The sequence below is a fragment of the Panthera uncia genome, assembly GCF_023721935.1.
Source record: "Panthera uncia isolate 11264 chromosome C1 unlocalized genomic scaffold, Puncia_PCG_1.0 HiC_scaffold_4, whole genome shotgun sequence".
In the NCBI taxonomy this organism is placed as follows: domain Eukaryota; kingdom Metazoa; phylum Chordata; class Mammalia; order Carnivora; family Felidae; genus Panthera; species Panthera uncia.
This window is the reverse complement of record NW_026057585.1, coordinates 4,651,824-4,669,693: the sequence shown is the minus strand read 5'-3', so window position 1 is coordinate 4,669,693 and position 17,870 is coordinate 4,651,824.

The following is a 17,870-nucleotide window of genomic DNA, read 5'->3' as shown; positions in this document are numbered from 1 at the left end:
CCGTGGAAAACAGTACAGAGATTCCTCAAAAAATTAGGAATAGGAATACCATATGATCTAATTATCTCACCTCTGGGTATTTATCTGAAGAATATGAAAACATTAATTCAAAAAATATATGCACCCCATGTTCATTGCTGAATTATTTACAATAGCCAAGATATGGAAACAACCTAAGTGTCCCTCAATGGATGAATGGATAAAGAAGTTATGATATATATACAATGGAATACTACTCAGCCATAAAAAAGAAAGAAATCTTGCCGTTTGCAACACTATAGATGGACCTTGAGAATTTTATGCTAAGCAAAATAAGTCAGAAAGACAAATACTGTATGATTTCACTTACATGTGGAATCTAAAAAACAAAACAAATGAACAAACAAAACAAAACAAAGATAAACTCACAGAGAATAGATTGGTGGCTGCCAGAGGGGAAGGGGATTGAGGGGGAGTGAAATTGGTGAAGGGGCTCAATTATATAGTGACGGATGGTAACTACATTTATGGTGATCACTTGGTAGTGTATACATATATCAAATCATATTTTTGAACACCTGAAACTTATGTTATATACCAACTTTATTTCAATAAAAGTAATTTAAATATAAAACAAAACCTAGGGGGAAAACTATTTGATATCTAAAAGTTACTCAAGGGGGTTATAAAAAACGACGTCTATAAACATTGTATGTCAATTACACCTCGATAAACAAAAGAAAAAAACCCCAATGTCTATAAGATCTTAATTTCATATTCTTCTCCAATCATGTGACTATTTGTTTATTATAAGCAAGAATGTGCAAATGTTTAGAATGTGTTTAATTCCACTGAATGTGAACACTAGACACAAAATACTAAGATCTTGGTATAAAACTGAGGTCTGCTTCTTCCTAGTTGCATGCTCTTGAGTAAGCTTCTTATCTTTTCCGAGCCTCAGTTTCCTCAGCTGTGAAACCCATAACACCCACTACAGAATGTTGTTCTGGAGATCCAATGGCACAATCCATGTGACTTTTGAATGAGGTGCTTCTTCTCTGACCTCACTGATGGATTCCCTCCCACAGTACCCTGTATATTACTTGGAATCGGTATGGTCCGACTGCCTTGCTTACTCTCCTAATAAGAATTATTAAAATAACTGTAATTAAAAGGAACTTACATGGGATATGTATTAAACCAGTAGATTTCAATGGTCTTTGAAAATTCCTCTTGCTGCCCAGTTCTGCATGCCTTGAGTCTCACTCAGGTGCTGAAGGAATGAACACGCATGCAGCAGCTTCCACTGATGTCTGTCCCAGCTGTCCCCACGGCACCCACCTTCCCACCAGAAGGAGGGCTTCCTTCTTTTTCCTTTCCTGGACTGCCTGCCCCCAGCTCTTTTTGCTGTATGTTTGCCCCTCCACTTATCCCTGAAATCCATCATCCTTACGGAGAGGAGGGGCCTTGATAACCTCAGTTGTCTTTCTTTGGTCACCTCCTTTTGTTCCTTCTCTGGCACTTACATCCTGACTTCTCTCTTTCTGGTGGGGAGGGACTCCTTTCAATCTCTGTGTCTTAGGAAACTCCTGGCCCCAACCAGTTGGCTCATCATATTCTTTACGGCAGATTCTCCTCCCCTCGTTGTCAGCCTATCCATTCCCAATGACATTGTGGCTTCTAGTTCCAGGTCCAACTTCAACCACCACTCTGAGGGTTGGGTTCTCACTTACATATATTTAAATTACATGCAAATCACACATATGTGAGTTACGTATGTATTGTATAAAATACATACACATAGGCATCTACACATCCAGTATAGCATTTGACACTGTGGAGTCCTGTGATTTTTGCCTTTATCTCATATCTACATGCTCAATACAGTAGCCACCAGTCACAGATGGCTATTTAAATTTCAATTAGTTAATATTGAGTAAAACGTAAAATTCAGTTCTCAGTCACACGAGCTACCCTTCAGGTGCCCACTCACCACCTGTGGCTGGTGGCTCCTATAGGAGCATCACTAAAGTTCTCTCAGACAGCACTCCTTCATATCATTTGTCCGTGTCCTTCTGGGTCTCCGGGTCATATTATCATCACATCCTTAGGAACCCAGAGGGAGGTATTCTTACTTCTAGAAAGTATTCATCCTTTTTTGATTCCATTCAGCAAAACCCAAGGCCAAGATGGGTCTCAGAACAGACAGAGAGCCTCACCCCAACTTCTGGTTGGGGTCAGGATGCAAAGGACTGCTTTCTAGCCATTAGAAGGAACTGCAGGATCACCGTTTCCCCTTGCCGAGCTCCAGCCCTGGCTTGTGCGTGGCGCTCTTGATACTCTGAGTGAATGGCAGTGACGACATGTTTAATGAAAGGTAAATATTTATGGTCAGTCTCCAGCAGATGTACTCTGTGGGTGGGTGAGGGAGCGGGTGGGTCAGCAAGGCCATCGGCATAGACGCTGGGATCCCGTCGGTGGTTACCCTCTGGATCCCACTTGATGTGTTGCTGTGTGCCTAAGCTTGACCCTGTTGTTCCGGAACCGGAGCAGGTAGGGAACGGGGCAATCGAGATGCTATGAGCAGCCAGCCAGCCAGAGCAACTTTCCTTGTGCTGTTTTGGAAACTCCCAGAGCCTTACGGCACAGCCATCCAGTCTCCTGGGGTGCTGCTGGCATCTAGTGGAAGACCAGGAAGTGGCTGGCATGCAGAAATACTTGGGGCTCACGCAGGGTCCCAACCAGACCTCACCCTGTGCTGTGGGGCTCACATCCGACACCCCTACTCTAACCAGAGCAGTTACCAGAAGCCATAGGCATGGAAAGATATCGCTCTATTTCACCCAGACAATACCCACAGCATTGGTTCTCAACACTGTCAGAACCAATGCCCCCTTTTTGTAATATAGATTTGGTTTTTGCCCCCTTTTCCCATCCCATAATTAACTCCACAGGTAATATACCTACCTGTGCACATTTTTATAAAAATCAATATGATGTCCTGACTTTAACGTAATGATTAAAACACGGTAGCATGTGACCTGTAAAACTGTGTTTCGATATGTGTGTATCCATAGGCAAACAAACTAGAACACATCATTGGGTCACATGCGTGCACCTACGTTAAATGATTGTGAATTTAAGAGAAGTAAAAATATCAGAAGCCATTCTCTACGAGAAGGGCAGGAAAATACAAGAGCAAAAATACAGGTGCACACTGGAATAAAACCTTGTATTCAGATAAATAACAGCAGACCAACCTGGTTATTTGCGTGTAATAAGATAAGAGGAAATAACTTTCATGGAAGACAAAAGGAGACGGTAAAATCCCTGCTGGGATCAGTGAAGAATGCAAGTGGGACAGTGTCACGAGGGGAGACACAAGTGAAGACTGAGAATTCAGCAGAAGCCACCGAAGAACCTAAGAACCGAAGAACTCGGGAAGAACCAGAAGAAAACGGAAAGGTGCTGAGAACCCACGGAAGCTGAGAGGGGAGGGATGAGAACTCCCCACTCACGGAGATGGGAGCCAAGAGCAAGTTTATCTGCTATTTGAGTTGGAAAGAGGGTGGCGGCATGTGACTCGGGTTACATCACACCCCAGGCACTGTGGCTGTCACCTTGCGAGCCTTCTCAGGAGGACATCGTGCCTAATTGGACAGTGAGTTGTCAGCTGAGTGGCTGTGCCATTTGAGAAAGCTGCCTTTTGGTTGAGGGCGCCCGTAGGCGGCTGAATAGGTGCTTTCCATACATCACCTGATTCTTGTAACTACCTTGCCAGGTAGTCACTTGTCTTCACTTTACAGAGATTAAAACCCAAATTTGGGAAGTTAAATAAGGAACGCAGTCAAGGTTTGGTAGGACGTGGCCAAGTCAGGGTTTGAATGCAGCTGTATCTTATTTGAACCTCACACCTGTCCTAGCAGGAAGGTGGGTAGAAATAGGAATCACCGTTCCCACTTTGGTTTTGGGGGACTTGACGCCAGAAGTGACATGACGTGCTAAATTCCATGCAGCTGGCGTGTGATGCGTCCCTATCCTGACTGCAGAGTCTGTACCTTCCATTTACCTATCGCCTTGTGATCTTTACCCAACATCTTGTTTTAGGGATGTCAGAAATCAGCCGCAAATTAAAGCGACCCTCCTGGCAGGATATGAGCACGGTAAATTATCCACTGTTTCATAACAGACTAGAAATGTAAATGTCATTTAGGGCATTTCGTTAAGATCCGTGCTCAGTATGGGAACAATTAGCTAACGGACTGCAAATAAATTTCTCTGATTACCCAGGAATGGGATAGTGACTTGTTGCAAAGCCACTCTTGAATCTGAGGGTGATCTGGCTTGAACACCTGTCATCAAATTGCTTGTTGGGTTTGATCCTGCATGGTGGGCTAAGCTGTATTGCCTTCCTCCTTTATTGCCCCTTGGATACCCTTCCTAATTTTGCATGCTGCTTCTAAGGTCCAAGAGAGTGGCAAATCCTTTTCCCAACAAGTATGAAGCATCTCTTGGGGACAGAACACTCTGAAATCTGTTTGTAAGAACCAATGTTACGGTTCTTTGAACGGTTCCAAGTGGTAACTGTGCACTAGCAGAACAAAGCCTATATGAAGCCGAAGAACTAAAAATTTCATACTGTGGGGTTGGGAATGTGAAATGGTATAACCACTTGGAAGAAGTTTCTGTAACAAAGTTAAAAATACGCCTACTCTGTGACTCAGCAACTTTACTTTTGGGCATCTATGGAAGAGAAGTAAAAACATGTCACAAAAAGAATTGTATGGGGGGGTGAGGGGGCGCCTGGGTGGCTCAGTCGGTTGAGCGTCTGACTTTGGCTCAGGTCATGATCTCACAGCTCGTGAGTTCGAGCCCCGTGTCGGGCTCTGTGCTGACAGCTCAGAGCCTGGAGCCTGCTTTGGATTCTTGTCTCCCTTTCTCTCTGCCCACCCCCCCTCTCTCTGTCTCTCTCTGTCTCAAAAATAAACATTAAAAAAATTTAAAAAAGAATGGTATAGGTATGTCCATAGCACTTCCATTCATAATAAACCCCCAAACTGGTCACAAACCAAATGCCCACCTACAGGGTCATGGACAACATATGTGCGGTATGCTAATATAACAGAACAACACTAAGCAACAACACAAAAATAAACTACTCATACAAGCAACAACAGAGGCGAATCTCCAAAGCATTTTGTTGAGTGAAAGAAGCTAAACATACATAAATAATCGTTTCAGTGATTCCAATAAATTAAAGTTCTAGAACAGGCAAAACTCTCAACCAAAGTGATAGAAATCAGAGCACAGCTCACTGCTGTGGCTGGGAGGGCATTGACTGGGAAGAAATAGAACATCTTCTGTGGTGACAAAAATATCCAACATCTTGATTGTGTCAGTGGTTTCACCAGTTTTGTCAAAACGCACCCAACTGCACGCTTCAAATGAGTTTGTCTTATTATGTGCAAATTATATTAGAATGTTTAAAAACGAAACCTAAGACTGTTTCAGCAACTGGGAGACCATAGCTGTGTCTACCTCTGCTCCTGCTTTCTCTGGCACTTTTCTCATGCCTCAGGCTTTAAGGGACCAAGAATCACAGTCAATCCTTAGTGGAAATCGTTGGGGTGGGGGCCTGGGGCATTGGGGTACAACTACAGCTTAATGTTTAAAACGATAACCAACCCATGATTCTACGAAGCAGATCCAGCTTGTGGACCAAAGAGGTTCAAAGCCCAACAAATGTTTGCTGTCACCCCCCCAGCAGAACAGCCAGGTGGCACATTCACGGAGCCTGAATTCCCCTACTTCACAGAAGGAGCCATGAGCACGCACAGAACACTTTCAGGGAAAGAGCACTTGCAAATTCAGTGTGGCAGGGTGGAAGGAGAAGGGCAGTCTCAGGCAGCCGCTTTCCAGAGGCACCAAAGACTCCTCTTAGCCACAGTGGCGTGGCAGGCCTAATGCGGCTCATTCAGCGTCACCGTGGTGGGCTCCAGTGGGAGTCAGTGGTGTGGTGGTATGTGAGCGAGGGGCTAGGGGGCCGATCAGAACCTTAGGACTTAATAAAGCGACCTCCCAGGAAACTGATTGCATCAACAAAACCTGGTGCGCTCACTTGGAATTTGGCCCCTGGATCTACTGAGGTTATTGCAAGTTCAGGAATGTGAACATCAGTCAGCAGTCCAGGAGCCAAAGATATCCTGACCTTTGCATTAAACTGGCCACACTCCTCCAGTCGGACCCGTGGTAGAGAGGAGGAAGAGGAGGGCGAAGCGGGTAGGAATGGGCACGAATGATGCTGACTGCATTCTTTGCCTGCATCTTTGAGAATTCAGGTTGTAATATCTGTTCCCCAATCCTACAACACATAATCGTCATGTGCCTACCGTGTGCCAGGCTCTGTGCTGGGCATTGGGATTCAAGAATGAATACAACATGGTTTCTGGCCTCAAGGGACTCAAAATCCTGCAAATGCCACCACTATAGTGGGCCAACTGGAGTGCAGTGTGATGAATTTCACACACACGCACACACACACACGCACATGCACGCAGCCAGCTCTGCCTGGAAGCACTGGGGAATGCTTCATGGATAGGTAGGCACATCAATTCAGTCTTTGCTTTTTAATGTTCATTTACTTTTGAGAGAGAGAATGAGAGCGGGAGAGGGGCAGGGAGAGAGAGGGAGACAGAGGATCCAAAGCAGGCTCCAGGCTCTGCGCTGACAGCAGCGAGCCCGATGCAGGGCTGGAACTCACAAACCATGAGATCTTGACCTGAGCTGAAGTCGGAGGCTTAACTGACTCAGCCACCCAGGCGCCCCCACCGATTCAGTCCTAAGGACAAATGGGAGTAATGGGAATATTCCAGGAAGAAGGAATAGCAGAGGCGTGTAAACAATGTGTTTTTGTGCAAGTAGAGGCAAACGTTAGCCAGTGAGGCATGAACGTTTTCCTGGTACCGCGGCCAGTCTCTAAGAGTCCCTCACTAGTGGGGCCACTGGTCCCCAATCCCACCGGGCTCTGGTTCAGTAGGTCTGAGGCCTCAGCTGACTACCCCTGCCCCCATTTATGTAGGAACAAGACCCCTGGGCTCAACTTCAGGCCCAAGGACTGGGGTTGGGAGCAGAAAATAGATTTGAATGTATGTTAACGGGCCAGATGAGGGGTGCCCGGGTGGCTCAGTCAGTTAAGCGTCTGGCTCTCGATTTCAGCTCAGGTCAGGATCTCACAGCCCCACATCGGGCTCTGGGCTGACAGCACGAAGCCTGCTTGGGATTCTCTCTCTCTCTGCTCCCCTCCCCCCACTCTCTTTCTCTCTCTCAAAATAAGTAAAAAATGTAAAAAATAAAATAAAATAAAAAATAAAGGGCCAGCTGAAACTCCTGTTTATTCAGATCACTCACTTCCTTGGTCACCCCAGCCAGAACCTCTCTCTTTCTCCTCCAGTCTCTTCTCGGCTGCTGTCTTTGGATTAATTAATAGCCAAATATTTACCAGTGTGAACTCTGAGCCCAGATTGCCTAGCTTTGGATCCTGGTGCTGCTGCTTGTTAGCTATGTGATCTTGGACAACTTATTTTACCTCTATGTGCCTCAGTTTTCTCATCCATAAAATGGGGATAAAGTTGATCCCTACCTCGTGAGTTAATACCTTAGAACACTGTCAGGCATATAGCCAATACTCTGCAAATGTTTTATTACTATTATTGACAATAATACTAACTACCATTTATTGGGCACTTACTAGTACTAAGCACAGTGCCAGGCCCTTTGCACACCGTATCACAGGTCAGCTATGAGGCCCTCTGGTGGTCTCAGCAGGAGGATGTCACAGTACGAGGTGACCGTAGGGAGGATATTGTTGCTTTCTCAATAGAAGAAACTTCCCAGCTCCAACCATCCCTCCCCTGCCACCTAACTCATATGTAAGTTATGGTTGGTCCTTGATCAACATAAACCTTCCCAAGGATGCAAACCCTCTTCAAGATGCCAATGGCTCTCCCATCAGTGCTCTGCTGGTAGAATCCTGCATCATCTCACATGTGGCCCTCGAGCCCTCCACTGAGATTGATGCTCTTAGGCTAAAGCAGTGAAAGCTGGCATGACTGTGTGTCCCTTTGGAAAAGAGGAGGCTCCTTAGCTCAGTGATCAAATTCAAAATGTCCCCCAAACCCTGTTTTAGGTTCAAACTTGAAAATCTACTTTCAACTAGACTCAAACTACAAATCTAGTTATGAGACCTATATGTTGTATCTATTAACAGACCCTGAAAAGCATTAACCCACTTACTTCTTAGTAAAGTGTGGGAGATGTTAGGAGGAAACTGACACACAGAGAAATGAAGGAAGGGATCACCGATTTGAGCTTGGGTATTATTCTCTGGTGTCTGTGTTCTGACCACTACACTAGTGTCTCCTGGAAGTTAGGGACGTGATTCAAGATTGGAAAACCGCAATGGAAAGTCCGGCTCAGGAGACAATGAGCAGGCCAGGTGTTGGAAGAGCTGACTGTGGGCACCGCCTAGAGGCTGACTGTGGGGGAGTAAAAATTGCTATGGAATTTCCAGATCCCAGGGTATGGGCTCTTTGAAAAGCATTTCTGAGGTAACACTGCCATCTGGTGGTAAGACAATTGATAGCAATTCCTCTCCAAGCAAATCTAGTGGAAGAGCCTGTGGGCAAGGTATAGCAAATCAGCAGGGAAGTTATTTTTTTTGCTCTAAAAGAGGTCTAAAAAACCCTAGAAGACAGACAAATCCCACTGCCCTGGTCCGCAGAATTGCCTGCAATTTCCACATGTCACTGAACGGTGGCTGCAGGCTAGAGTCAAATCCCAACTCTGCTCACTATGGATAACAGGGCAAGTTAAATAGCCTCATTTTCTCTTCTGAAAAAATGGGGAAAATAACATCTGCCCGTATGACTGTGGTGAGGATCAAGTGAAATAATGCAGGCGACACGTCAAGCACATTGTAAGCACTGAAATGTTCATTGTTGTTACGGTACTAAGGAGATGTGACAAGGAGATGGGGACTGGCCCAAAGGGAAGGACCTGGACAATTATTAATTGGACTTAATTACTGACCTTCAGTAAACCTCCCCAACCAAGCCTTTCCTTTACAACACAGAGGCTTTTGTAATTCTCCACCTGAAATCACCCGCTCCCTTTTCTGAACCATCTTTGATAAATTGGGAACATACATGGCTTGGGAGCAAATAGGCAACTATTTTATTTTGCAGTCTAATTTTGTAATGAAATCACTTAAATTGGAAGTGACCTTGCAAAGCCCCCAGAGTTCATTTCAAAATTAACCTTGGTCTGGCCTAGTTGCTCATTTACTTCCAAGCTGGAAGATTAACTTGTAGCCTTGAACCTCTTCTGAACTCATAGAGTTATAGGTAGTGACCTACTGCTCCCTACCACATCCAGCAGCAAGCCAGGCTCCCATCAGCTTCCTCTGGACACCACTTTTCCCAAGGACTGGAAGACGCTAATCTCAGGTTTGTTACTGGGTGTCTTCTGTGTGCTTGCAACAAGAGAAGGAGACGAAGTCGCAGGAGATCTAGGAGAGAGGTCAGAGACTATGTGAGCATCATAGGTGCTGACTGTGAGCTTCCAAGGTGAATGATCCAGCAAAAAGGGGCTGTGTAGAGACAGGTAAGTAGGGGGACTCCAGGCAACTATCAAAGGAAAGCTTTGCTTCAAAGACACTACAGAGAAGGATATGTTTAGCAAAGTTAAGTCTTAACTCAATGGAATATTTATGGGTGTCCTTAAGAGGGAAAAGTCTCAGCCTTTGGGCATGTCCTTTATAACTTGACCATTGCTTCCTGACCACCAGCAGAGGAAACCAGTGACATGGCTATCACTTCTAAAAGGCAAAGAAGTTAACTTCTCAAACAACTGGACCAGGGTAGTTTCTTTGAAAAATAAGCTTGCATGGAACTAGATACCAATTCCCTCCAATGCAGAGCCTTCTGGGAGTGTGATTGGGTCAGACGGAATCTATAGACCAATCTGGAGGGAACTGCCCAAGAACAGTGATTAAGTCAGCATGGTATTGGTAGAAAGATGGACCAATGGATCAGTGGAACAAATTAGAGAGTCTAGAAATAGAATCAGAGGAGAAATAGCTTTTTGTGATCTTCTACATCCAAACAGGAAGCAAAACTCCCAAAACTTGACTCTTAATCACTAGGTTACTCTGCATTTTATAAGATCCTTTTAGTCATACAAGGTCTCTATTAAGATAGTCATATCCTCATTTTATGGATAGCCAAGAATTGGAGCTTGTCTAAACTAAATGGTAGTAGAACATCATCTGTGAGACGTTGAGAAACATTATTGAGAAAAAAATAGGAATATTCCTAAATCTCCGGATAGTACCCTTCCCCCAGAAAAGGACTCCTGTTACCCTCTATGCCATAGCAACTAACCGAGAATGAGCTATTGAAGTCTGTCTCCTTCAACTGTAAGCTTCTTGAGAGCAGAGATTGACATCATGTAAGTTTTTCAATCTCTATTGTTCAGCACAACACCTGGATATATTAGTTAGGCTTGTTGTGCTGTCATAGAGAATAAACCCTGAAATCTTAGTGGGTTAGCACATAAATATTTATGTCTTGCTCATATGAAATCAACTGATCTACTCCTGTCCAAATGGTGCTTCAGAGACCCAAGCTGCCTTTATTTTATAGCTATGTCTTCTGGGGAACAGGGCCTCCACATTGTTGTAGCAGAAGAAGAGAAAGATGAAGGGGCACGCATCGGTTCTTAAATTCCTGGCCCAAGATTTGACACATGTCACTTCCGCCCCAACCCACTGGCCAGAATTAGTCATATAGCCCTGTCTATCTTTTAGCAACTGGGAAGGAAATGTCAGAGAACATATGATGAGTAGTAAACATCTCTGCCTTCCTGGCTGACAGTGTGTACTCAGTGAATCTTGTTGGATGAACTGATAAGTAAACATGACACAGGGTTTCAATGATGCTGTCACAGAACTGAAGCAACTTTCACCTCCAGAGCCTCAGACGAGAATGCACATGTCATCAACATGGAGAGTAATGCACTTGGATCTACCATTTATTGATGACTACTCTACATAAGGCACTTGTGACGGCACAAGAACTTGACACGGACTGTGGTGTTTAGTCCTCATGTGGGCCCTATGGGATAGGCCTTAATATTCTTTCACAAACAACTTTGTCATGGAACCACGGTGAGCAAGTAGCAGAGCTGAGGCTTGAGCCCCCGTGGGCCAAGTTTCAAAGCTTATGAGAGTCTATCTTCTCGACTCCATGGACTCCTTCCGCTATGAATGCCTTTCGGAACATCATGAGCAACTGAAAGCAATGGCCTTCAGAAATCCAGTCCAGAGTCATTGCCCTAGTGAGAGTGCTAGGAGGAAGGCAAAGAGAGACAGGGCCATTCCATAGCTGGTTTTCCCCATTTCCAATGGCCTTGTCCTTTCTCATCTCTCTCCTGCTACGTCCTCCCAGGGACTACCACCATCAGACAGAAATGTACCTCCAACACCTCAAGTCCATGGTAAAAAGAGTAGAGGTCAAAGCTCATTGTAATCATTTGTGTAGTTTCTGAGATCTGTTTTGCACCCTCCATCCTGTTTGAGCAAATGAAGAGGTGAGAGCAGTGACCTCCATCCGGGACACGTTTCCCGATAGGCTAGATTGTGTGGGAACTGTGGCCAAGCCCACTTTATGCAGCTCTCCCAACCCTGCAAGACAGACCTGAATGTCTCCTAAGGCACCACTAACACTCTAAAGCAGCTCCACTATAGCCACGGCAAGTCAAAAGGATTCCTGGTCAGACTTTGTTCTTTTCATTGTGTGAGCATAGGTAATTCACCTGGATCCTCTGGGTTTTAATTTTTTCATCTATAAAATGGGATTGTTGTACATCTACTCTCTGATCATGATCTCACTGGGTTATTGTGAGCATCCAATGGAATAGTATATGTAAGAGTGCGTTTAGATTGCTAAGACTGCTTAACTGCTTAACTCGTTATTGTTTATGACCAGCTAAATAATGAAATTTTCTTTTCTTTTCTTTTCTTTTGGAATTTTCTTACTTGAATTGCATCTTGTTGAGGGGAGGGAGCAAAGCTACATATGCCCATGGCATTTAAATGCCAACTCTCTCACTCTATAAACCACACTTGGCTGTACACATTTGCTTCTCTTCATGATGTTTAAGCTCCAGGCTATGGAAGTCAGAACATTACCACATGAGTGATGTTGGGTAAAGTATTAACTAAGTAATCTCTCTGAGCTTCTGGTCTCTCATCAGTGAAATGGGAATAACATTTGTGTTTGGGAATTATCGTAAGGGGTGAAATACTAACGCACATAAAACAATCTATATAGTGCATGACATCATGAAGCACGTGATAAACGGTTGCAATTTGATCGACATTTTATTATCAAGGAGCCATGATGCTGTCTCCAAGGGTCTTTGTGTAATCAAATGATCCCACTGCTTAACAGAATTAGAAAATCCCCAACCTTTCAAAACACCTTATGAGCACTTGGATCAATGTCTCCCCGTGTGCTCTCAACAGTCTCCAACACCCCATAGAAAGCACACAACTTACAACATGGCTGTGCTCCAAAACTCTACTTGGAAGTCATTTGTTTGGGACTCAACACATATTTTCCCACAGAAAGAATGCTATTAAAATAGTGGTTGGATTCCCAGGTCACTGGAAATACCCACTTGATTTGCAAAGTAGCAGAAAATGGGCATATTTGCAATGCAAATGAGTATAAAGCAATGCTGTTGCATTGCTAGTCATTGGCCAAAACCGAAAACTAAGAATATTATGTAATAGATAGTTTCTTTTATTTTTCATAAATGATGGCAATAAGGAAAGCAGGCTTACTTAGAGAAAGAAGAGGGTGTTTTCAAAGGTTATGAAGGCTCTTTATTTGGTCTAATGTGACTTCAAAAATTTTAAACTTTTTAAAAAATTTTTTAAATCTTTATTTTTTGAAAGAGAAAGAGACAGAGATTGAGTGAGGGAGGGGCAGAGAGAGAGGGAGACACAGAATCCAAAGTAGGCTCCGGGCTCTAAGCTGTCAGCACAGAGCCTGACATGGGGCTTGAACTCACGAACCGCGAGATCATGACCTGAGCCAAAGTTCAATGCTTAACTGACTAAGCCATCCAGGTGCCCCAAACTGTTTTGTTCGTGATCCAAGGGACTATGTAGCACTAATCTTATCGACCATGATGGAGTTATTTTTGGTTTGCAAACAGAAAAGGCAAGGAAATGGGAAAGATCAGGGAAAGGGAAGAAGTGAGAAAGATTCCCTGGGGAAAAAAAAAATCAGCCAGTGGTTTGGATACACTGAGCAAGGAGGAAGAGGTATACATATGGAGTAAGATAGATATTACTAAGTAGCTATGATAGCTATTTAGAAGAACAGCTTCTAAAAAGAGAGGCGTCAAGGCTGAGAGGCAAGAGGGAAGGAAGGCTGTGAGTACCCAGCTACTTGGTGTTAGGAAACAGCCTAATGATGGGCTCATTCCATCCTGTACTTCACTGCTATGAAGTACATGGTGAACTAGAATGTTAACAGCCACATCTAAACCAGGTCTTTGCATGTAAGGGCCAGGGAAGCACAGGATGTGAAAACCCCAAGGACCTCAGCCCAACCTTTAATTTCTGGTGCCTTCAAAGCTGGTAGAGATTAAATGGGAACATATGAAAACCTACAGCTTTCAAATGAGGAACTGAGGCCCAGGGAGAGGAAGTAACTTGCTGGCAATCATATCACTAGTAAGTGTCAGTAACCTCCCCAAAGCAGGCCACCTCTCAGTCTGCTGCAGCCACTAGTTCCCTGACCTGGCCACTAGTCCGATTTGTGCTACACCTCGAACTTCAGCTCTTTCGGGCCGCTGTGGGCTAACCAAGCCGGGGCAGAAGGAGTACAGGAGGAACTGGAACGATCCAGGGTAGATCAATCTCTGGAAGGCTTAGGTCTAGGCTGAGAAGCTAGTTCTCAAATAAGAAGTGAATTCCAGGTACCACTACCAGACTATCCGGAAGGGACTGCAAGGGCACTGAGCGCGGATAGGAGACCTAGGTTGTTTTTCAATTCTGCTCTGGTATGAGCTTGCTCACATTTCTTCCTCCCTCTGAAGTCCCTCTCCGCTCTGATTGTCTTCTAATCCTCACCAGGCAGGATCTGTGGTCCTTGTGGCCTGGGGAGGTGGGCCAGTGAGTCGCTAATGTCACAATAGCTCAGACCCCTTCCAGGTCATGGTGGCCATTTTTTGTTTTGCTCTGTTCCGTTTTTTGCAATAATCATCTCTCCTCTTCAGCCCACCACCCCGCAACCACTCCTATTAGCTTGTTTTCCTTTTCAGTGATTAAACTTCTCCTGGCCTGTAGTCATGCTCCACCATGGGGAGTAGGATGTTTGGGCCACCGTGGCCTGGAAGGGGTCCTGCGTCCTCACTCATACTGTGTGAGGGCTCAGGAGAAAGGCCAGAACTGATCCCAGGCTGACAGAAACAACTAGGCTGGCCCCGTGTCCCCTCACTCCTACGCAGATGTAAGTCTTGGTTCCTTAGGCCACTCCAGGGTTAGGGACACTCTGATATCTGACCAAATATTTCTAGAATTCCAACTCCTATACCCTGACCTTTCTGCCCCATTTGGAGGACTCCCTGGGGACTCATGTGCCTCAGTTACTGGCATTGTCCTCACTGTGGCCCCAGCCCTGCGCTCCCCTCCCAGGGCTGCCGTTGCTATGGTGATGGCTGTAGGCTTTGCAGCCACTCTCCTTGAGGCTGTCACTTCATATACAGTGATTAAAGCACTTTCAGCCAACCTTGACTGGTATAATCTCTCAGGCAAGGTCCCCAAAGTGTAGCCTTGATGTTATCTCTACCATTCCAATGAAAAACTTGGCTTAAGTTCTGGCTTGGGGACCAAGCCAGAGGGTCTTGAAGGACACCACCTTTCAGCATCAAGCACTTGCACCTGGAGTTGGGCCCTCAGAGGCAGACTTGGCTTCCCTTATATCTCAATGACCTGCCCTGTGAGTTCCGCCCTGAGATCTCTTAAAGAACACCTAGGGGTTTCTCACACAAATAGAAGCTCCGATATCCCAGATTCCTCAAGTGACATCAACATGTATTATGAATCATTTAAAATCTTCAAAGAAAGACAACTTGTTTATCTAGCCTAATTGCATTAGATCAAATGGCAAATTATCTGCCTTGAAACGCCTACTGGTTATAGTCTATGTCATTCTTTCTTCCCCCATCAGGGAAAGCTGTTTGAACTTCGAGTCATTAGCAACGGGTACCACTGAATGTCCTTGCTTTTATATTTGCGCTTTCTTATCACTCATATGCTAGTTGTACTTCGCCATTTTCTACCAAGAGACAAAAAGCCTGAAGAAATTACATGAACTACAAGGAGCTAAGGCTCTTGGTCAGTGCACCAAAGACTTTTACCCTCTTTATGCTTCCTCTGCTTTCTCTTCCTCTTGGGCAGTTGGGATAGGGGAGAAAAGAAGAAAAGATAATGCAGCAGAGATCAAATAAAATGGGAATACAAGAAAACCATTAGATAACCTGGATCCTTGCTTGAATTCCTGGTGGCTTTAAGTCTGGTATTGATCAAACGGAGATACATAAAAACATGGAGTGCTAAGTCTTTCTTCCAAATTTGGGGAAAGCTTTGAACAATGAAGTTGTCCTTCTGTTCAACTACAGGCCTTATATTGGACCTCTAATAAAAATAACGGGCTCAGTACTTTACTAAGCTGTAAAAAATTTCACCCTACAAAATTATTGTAAATTCAATAAAACAAGTAATTTATGTGAACCAACTATTTTGCCCGGCACCATGAAAGCAAAAAAAGAGAATGTCTATCCTTAGGGGCTACCGGAAGGCATGACTCCGACCCTTCCCTTGTCATAATTTACTGCCTAATCTTTCAGAATTTATTCCATATCCAAGGCCTCATTCTCTTCAAATGCAAAATGAAGACACTAATACCTTCTCTGTCTACTTCACAGGGAAGTAGAAAGAAAATAGTAGAAAAAGAAACAGCAAACAGAAATGTGATAACAAAGTGTTTGGTATCTATAAAGATGCTGCCTTATTTCTTTCTTTCCAAGCAGCTTCCAGATGCTTTCATCCCCACTATTCCAGGCAAGTAATTCTGAGTGAGTCTAAGCCATTTCTCTTGGATTAGACTCAAGTGTTGTTGGGGTTTCATGCTAGAAAGCTGCAGAAGAGCATTTCTGTGAGTGTGTAATATATAGAATATGGAGAATTTGTTGAGACATCAGGAGTAGAAACCTGGTGGAGAATTCTCATCCAACAAGGCAGAGAAAGGACAGACAGGGGAATGTTAAATTCAAGTAATGAACATTCATGAACAGCAACTCACTGTCACATACTATCCTAATGCCTGGGGATTCAAAGCATGTTGGTGGGGGGAGGGGGTCCCAATCCAGTGATTCGCTAGGAAGACTCATAGGACATAACATGTAGTTGAAGCTATGATTAATTACAGAGAAGGAATGAGAAGCAAAACTAGCAAAGGGAAAAGGCTCATGGGGCAAAATCTAGAGGGAAACAGGTGTAAGCTTGCAAGAGTCTGCTCTCAGTGGCATTACACAGGATGCACTTAATTCCTCCAGCCGTGAGTTGTGACAACATGCGTGAAGCATTGACCACCAGGGAGGCTCATTTTAGAGACTCATTGCCCGAGGCTTTTTGTTGGGGGCTGGTCATATTGACATTCTCTGCCAAACTCATGCCAAAACTCTAAACTCTCAGAGAGAAAGCAGATGTTCAGCATAAACTATGTTGTTTGTACAGTTTAGACACAGTGAGCCATGCCATTCTTATCAGGGAGTACTGGGAACCTTCTTGAAATCCAAGTTCCCAGACTCTAACCAAGGTCTAACTTTGCAAGCAGGCTTTTCGGGGGATAGCATTCTGGAGCCTGTTATGTTAACTCTTTTGTGCACAGAAAGGTTTAAATCAGTGATCACAATACAGATGGATAAATACAATGATTAATTCATTTGGCCAAAGTCACTGAGACTTTGAAGGGTCGGACAGGGATGAGATAAATTAGATGTGGTTCCTGTGCTTTGTCAAACTCAACTCAGCACCTCAACAACACCCTGCCCACCCACTGACAAAGTGTATTGCTTATAAAAAGCTCTATGGCTGTGCTCCAAATTCCTGCTGCTATCCTCCCCATCCAGAACCCACTGCACATCCCAGGGGCTTTGTTTCTGCCTGCCATAACTTCTTTCTGCTTAGCCCCTTGGGTAGATGTTTGGGGCTACTTCTCTGTTTGACTTGACTAGATTCTGGTGTGGCCCTGGATGCCTTCCAGCCAGTTCTGTCCCATCCCTGCCCCCACCAAGATCTCCAACACTCCATATTTCATCTGGCCTCCTTGGCCCCTTGTCCACTAGAGGAACCACTCCATTCATGTTTGAAGCCCTAGCTCCTGGGGGCAATCCCTATCCCTCAGTCAATGATTTAAAAGTCATTCCATTTCTACTCACAGACTTTTTTGGTTAATTTTTACCCCACTGCCAGCTGCCAAGGAGATGCCCAGGACTATGAAGTACAGATTTCTCAGCCTTTCCTACTGGAATCCTCTTATGAAGGAGCCCCACATGCTGTCTCTGACCGCAACCAGGGCCCTTAGCATCTCTGCAGCTAGACTTACCCCTGTCCTTGCCCCTACTAGAGGGATTTATCCTCAAACTCTACCTTCTTTCCTCTTTTAGGGGAGTGAGGGGTTTATCAGAAGCACCGGGTTCCAGGTCTGCTGCAGATTGGGGGTCACATAGGTTGAGTGCAGGTCACATAGTTGTTT